The following is an 8,507-nucleotide window of genomic DNA, read 5'->3' on the forward strand; positions in this document are numbered from 1 at the left end:
CGGGCCGCAGTAAGGCGGGGCGAGCCAGCTAAATAGCTGCCAAACTCCTGGCCGCGGAGTCTGGGTAGTTTGGTGAAGCGCTCCTCCAAATGTTGCCGAAACCCATTGCAGATCTCCCGCGTCGACACGAGAGAACGTCCTTCCAGGTTTTTCACCTCCCGAATGTACCCATCCGAGCCGCGTCTTAAAGCGGCCCCACGCTCAACAGCGTCAACGTTCACGGCTTCGTTGGAGACTCCCTTTAACCTAGCCCTAACTACTTGACCTTCATATCGCTTGCTAGCCAAGCGACTGAGGTCCCCCTTAATTAGTGCTAGATCTAGGGAATCCCCCCCTGCCACCGCCCGGGTCAATCTATCCTCTAGGTGCTTTTTGGTCCGAGCCCTAGTTAAAGCGAGGCTTTGGCTATATTGGACACAAAAATGCCTAATGGTGACCTTAAGATTAACCCACCATCTACTCCCGGTAACCGCCCCCACTAACTCCCTCTGAATTAGTGTCGACAGCTGCTCCCGGAAGTCGACCGACTCCAACAAGGAGGCGTTCATCTTCCAGTAGCCAGCCATCCTAGGCCTATTACCTAACTTCAAACGGGCCAACACGAGTTTGTGGTCCGAATGACCTAACCAGTGGAACGTGGGACAAGATAGAAAATCTACGTCGCCCCTTCTAATTAACATCCTGTCCAAGTATGTACTTGGACGGGCGGCCACACTAGTATGCCACGTCCACATCTCCCTCCCGGGGTGATCCAGACGGAACCTGTCGACCAGATCGCACGAGGCCATCAGGTCAGACAGGCTGCTATCACACCTGCCCTGCCCGCTAGACCCCCCGACCTTATCTAAATTGGGGTCCAGGATGGCATTCCAGTCCCCCATTAATACTACCCGCTCCGGACCCGAAGAGAGAAGCCCCTCCACCCGCCGAAAAAAGGAAACCCTCTCACTTAGGATGTTGGGCGCATAAACTGCCATGATCCGGAACGCGCCGCTGCTAACGGCAACATCGACCACGACCAGCCTCCCATGAGCGTCCGCATGAACAAGTGTAACCGTCGCAGATAGGGTGCGACTTACTAGCACAGAAACCCCCCGGCTCTGGAGACTGCCATATGCTGAGTAAACGTCAAAATCGTTCACCAGCACATCGCAGTCCCCAGCCCCAACAAAGTGGGTCTCCTGAATTGCAGCTATGTCTACCTCAAGGGCCATGAGGTCCCTCAGCACGCGAGAAGCCTTGCTTCGAGACCTCATGCCCCTCGCATTCAAACTAGCTAGGTTTAAGCTTGTGGCCATGTTTCCCTAACTAGTAATATTCTTCTATCAAGGGTCTGAAATCCTCGGGGGAAAGGGCGTCAAAGGTCTGCCCAAGACTGCCCGTAAGCAGGACAGGCGTAAGCCGCCCGTCTTTGGCCAGACCTCCCACGTCCAGAGGGAACGTCAGTTTTAGCGCCCTATACAAGGAGGGGTGAACATAGATCGGGACCCTCCCCTCGCATTGCTTCTGTATCTGAGCTAAGGATGGGTGCTCCCCGTCAACTAACTTTAAGCCCGGGAACGCGGTTTTTCCTTCTTCGAGCATTCTCCAGAGGGCCTTCGCTCGCCCACCCCTGTTTGGCCTCACGAAGGTGATCAGGTTTGGAGCCTCAGGAAAATTTCGGGGGTCGGTAACGCTCCTCTCATCTACCGTCTTCAACGACTCCAGGACGCGCAGATATTTTCTCTGCGATCCGCTGATGTCCCCCATCGCTTCATCAACTTCACACAGACGGACCCCCGGCCAGAATGGGCATTTTCTGGTCTTCTCCGTCCTGGGGGGCGTCTTCTCCTTGTCCTGACCTTCAGCTATTACTGCTTCTTCAGAAACTGGAGCCATCTCATCCTGCTCCGGGGTGTTGAATAGGGGAGGGGTGGGCCGAGCGTCCTCTGAGGGAACCGGTGTTGGAGGCTCGGTGTCCTTGTCTTGAACCATCTGTTCTTCCGGGGATTTCCGAGGGGGAGACGACTTCCGAGACGCTTTAGGCGTTTCTTTTCTCTCCTTCTTTTCGACGGGTTTTTCCGCCGGTCCTCCTTCCTCCCCCTCTGACTCTGAGGAGCTTCCTCTCAATTTTCTTTTCGCGGTCGCCGCCGCTGGTCTTGATGGTGCTGGAGGGGCCTCTGCTTCCTTTTTCCTGCCCCTCTTGGCGGCGACCTTGCTCCATACGCCTCCCTCCGAGTCCTCCCTCTTCTTTGCTTCCTCCACAGTATCCTCCTTTTTACTCGTCTTCTGCTGCTCCTGCTCCTTTTTTTGTGGGCAGAAGCGGGCCACGTGCCCGGGCTTTGCGCAGTGCCAACAGTATGGCCTTCTCCCCTCCACTATAACCGCCATCTGCCAGCCCTCACAATTCAGTTGTGCCGGGATCTTGTGAAAGTTCTCACGGTTGACCTTCAAAAACACCTTATATGACCCAGTTTGGATATTGCGAGGTCCCTTCGTTGGGTTTATCTCTTCTACCTCTCCAAACTGGGCCAAAGTGGCACCCAGCTGGTCCTCACTGATGAAACTGGGAACCCCGAGTACCGTTACTCCTGCTCTCCTCTTCGACATGTACTCGGGGCGGAGTCTCAGGTTCTTCCATAAAATATCCCCTCCTGCCAGTTTCTCCGCTTCAATCTTCGATGGCAGGAGGAGGTCCCACGTAGCGTGGAATCTCCGGACCAGATATTTGACTGGGATCTTCAGGTCGGCCAGAATCTCACACATTCTCTCCAGGGGCACACCAGTCAGCCCCTTTCCATTGGCCTCTAAAGTCACCAAGGAGACCGTCCTCTCCTTTATGTCCTCCAGTGCTCCCGGCATGATCTCCAGCTTGCTGCCATTTACATAGTCTTTGTACCGCCCTTCTAGTAGTTCGCGGTAATATTGGGGGGTCTTTCTTTTCAGTTTTTTCTGGCCCCAGATGCTCCCCACTTTGTTCTCCTCTGCTGGCACACTGATCCCGGCTGATGTTTCCATTACCGCCGCTATTGGTCGTTCTGTTTGTCCTGGTGGAATAGGGGAGCAGTCACTCTGTGTGAGGGCTGGCCATTCAAACAAACTAGCTGGCGTAACCCTACCAGATTCTATCTCTGACGGAGAGCACCCATCCACTACTATTACTTCGGCCGATTTACTCCTCCTTAAACTTTCCCGGTGTTCTTTGCTAGGGCTTGCCCTTGCTGACATGGATCTTGTTAGAGGGACTCTAGGATCCTCCTCCAAGACCCACCACTTTTTGACCGGCCGCTTTCTCTTGCTACTTCGATCCCCACCTACTGCTGCGTTCATTATGCCGCCTGGGTTGCCTTTTTCGGCGGCAACCCCCTGCACGGCATCCGGCACCGACTCATCACTACTGGGGTTGGCGAACCCCGCTCGCGATCCGGCACTGGTGCTGCCTTTCGGGGTGGCAACACCCGACACGACCTCACTGGGGGTGGCGGCCCCCGCTCGCGATCCGAACCACTCTGGGGCGGCGACCCCGGTAACCCTTCTCGAACTGGGGGTGCCTTGCGGGACGGCACCCCCCGGACCCTTCACGACCGCTACACCTGGGGCGTCCCCCAAGGTGGCAGGAGCAGAGGCCTGCTCCATCTAACTGAAGGCCCGGAGCCCAACTAGTGCCCGCCGATTCGGAAACCAAGGGACCTTCGCCTAAAAAGGCACGTCGGTATCCCTTGGCCCTGCCGGCTGCTTAAGCTCTAGCTAGACCCCGGACTATCTGGAAGAAAAGGAAAACAACAGTTAATAAAAAACAAAACAAAAATTCAACAAATTCTCAAGGAGGTCCAATCCCCAAAGAAGGGGCTGGTCCTCGCAAGAGCAAGACGCCAAAAGAGGCCAAAGAAAAAAGACTTTTGACCAAAGGCCAAAAGCCACGACTTGAACCAGTGGCAGACTTCAGTAAGTACTGAGAACAGATACTACACTTTGATCTGTCACGAGGGCCGAGAAAGTCGTGTAAAATTCAATACATAAAATCAACAGGTTTAATTTCTATGAATCGTCATTCGCGTATCGGTGCGAAGTCAAGTGTCGGCGTTAGAAAGCCGTTCTTAACATGGAGAGATTGGGATACGGCCATTCCGAAAGTCGTTCTTAAAATGGAGAGAGGAGGAGGGCGTTTTGTAACCATTCCGTACAAGCATCTAACAATTTAATAACAACCATCAAATGTTAAATAAAAATAAGATCAATAAAAAAATAAATAAAAATAAAAAAACATCAAATCAAATAAAAACAACGATCAATGTGTCATATCTGTTAACGAAAATATTTTTTTTAATTATTAGCAAATAATTCAAAGTGTAGTATCTGTTTTATTATTATTAATGACAGTTTAAAGGCTCCAAAATCACTTTCGAATTCAACATCAACTGTCGCATTAACTCGCATTCCTACAATTCTGAAATCTCGTCCCAATAGTGTAGAAGCGCCCATTTCAACCTAATAACATGGATTTCAATATCTAATAAAAAACATGTACTAATTTTTATACAAATACAGAAAAAAGAAACGGTTACTACGTTTAGCCAGAAAGACATAATTAGTAATTATGCATTTATGTTACCGTGTTTTTGTATTTCCTTTTTTGTTTTGTTTTTTTCGTTTTTTCATTTGAAATTCAAGTTTCACGACAACTTGATTACAATGTTAGAATACAAAGAATAGATTTCTAAATAATACCGTTTTTATTTCGGCACGGTAGCATAACTGCATATACTTTTGCAGGTTTTTGTTTTTTTCCTATTATAATCATACGTATATTTTGTGTCTATGACGTAACTGTTCCTTAGTTCGTCTTTATCAATGTTACAGCATATTCCAAATATCACATCCATCTGTAGAGTGGTTTATTTAAGTGATATTCATTAACAAATATAGGGTTTGTATTACTGTACACATAGATATAAATTATACTGAAAATTATATATAAAGAACGAAATGTGTAGTGTCTGTTCATTTTTTTTTTCGTTTAATAACACGAGGTAATTATAATAACTTAAATAAAATATCATTTTTTTTTTATTATTCACTTTAAACATTAAAAAAAAACAAGATTATTATTTTACATAAAAGAAATGCTGAAATAAAATCACAAATTATACCAAAAATTACTTACTTTTCTTCTAGTGAAAACTCCCAGTAAAAATACATGTGTCTCTAACCACGACGTTTCGTGAAATGGCGGAATTTGCCATTTCACGATATTTCTTCCCGCGTTTATTTCATGTGAGCAGCACGAGAGAGAGAGAGAGAGAGAGAGAGAGAGAGGGGGGGGATAGAGAGAGAGAGAGAGAGAGAGGGGGGGAGAGAGAGAGAGAGAGAGTCAGAAAGAGAGAGAGGGGGGAGAGAAAGACGGAAAATAATGAAATTATGAAAGTAATAAAACAATAAAACTTCCACCCACACACCCACACACTCCGCACGTGTTTGCACTCTTGCCCGGGTCAAACGGAAATTAAATGAAATGTCGTCAAAGTTTTGTTTCTGTCATGACGTGGCGAAGGGTGGGGGTATGAAGCGAATTTGAAATTTAACGAATTTTATTTCAACGCGCCAATTCCTCCCCCTCCCACCGCCTCCCTCTTTCGGATCGTAAAAATAACTGTTTTTTTTGTTTGTTATTAAATTGTATTTTTTTTAAGAAATCGTTACCTTAAAAGTTCAGAAAGCCATTCTTAATGTAGAGAGGATCATGTTAACTATTCTGTCCAATAATTTAATAAGCAGAAGATCTGATAAAAATTCAATTTAACTTGTATTAACACTTTCAATCTCTCCATGATAAGAACGGCTTTCTGAAAAAAAAACACCTCACAATCTGGAAAGCCGTTCTTACCATGGAGAGATTGGGCTCCCCCCAATTCCGAAAGTCGTTCTTAAAATGGGGAGAGGAAGGCGTTTTGTAACTATTCCGTACAGTCACCTAACTATTTAATAAAAAAAAACATCGGGTTTGTATTACTGTACACATAGATTCGAAAAAGTTGTCAAAAAACAAATATATAACAAATAAATGTTATCAAAAGGCAAGATAAGTTACTTTTCTACCAAACTGGATATAATTTTTGTGTTTTTATTCAAGGTAACATGTTTATTCAGCTCGAAAAACATAGTGTTTACCGATGTATTGGAACATTCAAAATGGCGTCTGATTCTCTCTTTAACACGGTAAGTTTGGGAAAAGGTGTTATAAATAAAAAACTATACACAATACTACTAAAAACCCGCCGAATATATGTCCACCTATGTCACGGTAACATATATTGATCGAGTTTGTACAGTATTTTATCTGGGTTTTTATTTATAACACCTTTTCCCAAACTTACGGCTGAATAAACATGTTATATTGAATAAAAACACGAAAAATATATCCAGTTGGGTAGAAAAGTAACTTATCTTGCCTTTGATAACATTTATTTGTTATATATTTGTTTTTATTACAACTTTTTCGAATCTATGTGTACAGTAATACAACACCAAAACATTAAATGTTAAATGAAAATAAGATCAATAAAAAATAAATAAATATAAAATACATCAAATTAAATAAAATAAACGATCAATGTGTAGTATCTGTTAACGAAAATATTTTTTTATATACACGTTGACTTGCCTTGGTCTATAGAATCTAACTCTCATTCAGGTATGCTGAAAACGAATATCGCAAGGAAAATTAGCTGAGACAAATAGTTTTCGAGGATGGTGACAATTGGTATGAAGGGTTACCCCTACATTGACCAAGGTCTTATATGTGGGGTCGGCCCCACATACGGTCTTTGCTGGCAGTATCTGCCGGAACAGATGGTATTTATTTGCTCCCCCACCAAGCAAATTAGGCACAAGGCCAATTTTTAATGTGAGGAGTGAAGAGAGGGGGAAGGGAAAAAGGGGACCAGCTCCCGAGAGGTGGGAAATGGGAGCTGGTTAATGGTCAGGCATGTGGGGTTTCCCCCACATCTGGTCTTTGCTAGTCATAGCTCGTCATAGCCTGCAGTATCTGCCGGAACATCTTGTCACGAGGGCCGGCAAAGTCGTAAAATTCAATACATAAAATCAACAGCTTTCATTTCTATGTATCGTCATTCGCGTATCGGTGCGAAGTCGAGTGTCGGGGTTCTTGTCTCATTGAAGGGGAAGTAAGTTTTTTAACACAGTTGCGTTGGAAATGCATTTCTGCACGTGCATGGCTGGACGATAAGAATAACATTACAAATAAAAGCAATAATTATTATCTTCAAGTCTCTTCTTAAAGGGGCTTTTCGGCTGGCTACGAAGTTACAACTAGCTAATCGACACTCGACACTGTCAATGAGTTATGCGAAACAGACGGACTGTTCCGCTGTATCACAGTTATTAAGTGTGGTTAGACTGAAACTCATCAAAGCCAGTAATCTAAGTTTCAACTAGGTAATAGACATTCGGCACTTTCAATGAGTTATGCGATCACCGCCACTTGTCCAAAAACGGACTGTTCCGCTGTATCACAGTTATTAAGGGTGGTTAGAGTGTAACTCATCAGAGCCAGTAACCTAACTTACAACTAGCTAGTCAACATTCGACACTGTCATTGAGTTATGCGATACACTGCTAATTGTCCAGAGACGGACTGTTCTACTGTATCACAGTTGTAAAGGGTGGTTAGACTAAAACTCATAAGAGTCAGTAATCTAATTAACAACTATCTTATCGACAGTAGACACTTTCACTGAGTTTACGTGTGTGTGTGTGTCTTTTTGTGTGTCTTTTGTGTGTGTGTCTGCTTCGTTGACATTCAGACTGTCCATTTTAAAATCGTTCGGGTATGCTGAAAACGAATATCGCAAGGAAAATTAGCAGAGATAAATAGTTTGGGAGCTAGTAATGCGTGTATTTTGAAATGTAAATCACTGGCGACCATGTTTGAACAGGCGGCATATGAAAAGGGCCAACCCTCAATTTGATCAGGTATGCTGAAAACGAATATCGAAAGGAAAAATAGCAGTGACAGACAGACTACTAGTTTTGGAGCTAGTTTTATTAATGCGTGTATTTTGAAATGTAAATCACTGGCGACCATGTTTGAACAGTTTGAACAGGCGGCGTATGAAAGGGGCCAACCCTCAGTTTGGCTCAGGTATGCTGAAAACGACTATCGCAGCAGAACTTAAAACACTTGTTCAGGTAGGTAGAAGAGTAACTTATCTTGCCTTTGGTAACATTTACATATTATATATTTGTTTTGTATTTTTTGTTTCAACTTTTACGCTTTGCTGTCTTAACTCCGAAGGATTAACCTTAGAATTTCCACAGGTCTCATTAGTTAAAACGAATTATTTCGCAGTTCAAATTGGCGTGAAATAAACAAATCTGACTGACACAGGGTTTGCCATTTCCGGTTGTCGCCGCCGACAACGCTCTTATATTTACAATCGAAAGCGTCGCCAAGATCGTTCGTCGCTGTGTCTGTGTGTGTAGGAGTGGGGGCAAAGTTGTAACATTCA

The sequence above is a fragment of the Euprymna scolopes genome, chromosome 46 (genome assembly GCF_053919585.1).
Source record: "Euprymna scolopes isolate OS-2025 chromosome 46, ASM5391958v1, whole genome shotgun sequence".
Lineage (NCBI taxonomy): Eukaryota > Metazoa > Mollusca > Cephalopoda > Sepiida > Sepiolidae > Euprymna > Euprymna scolopes.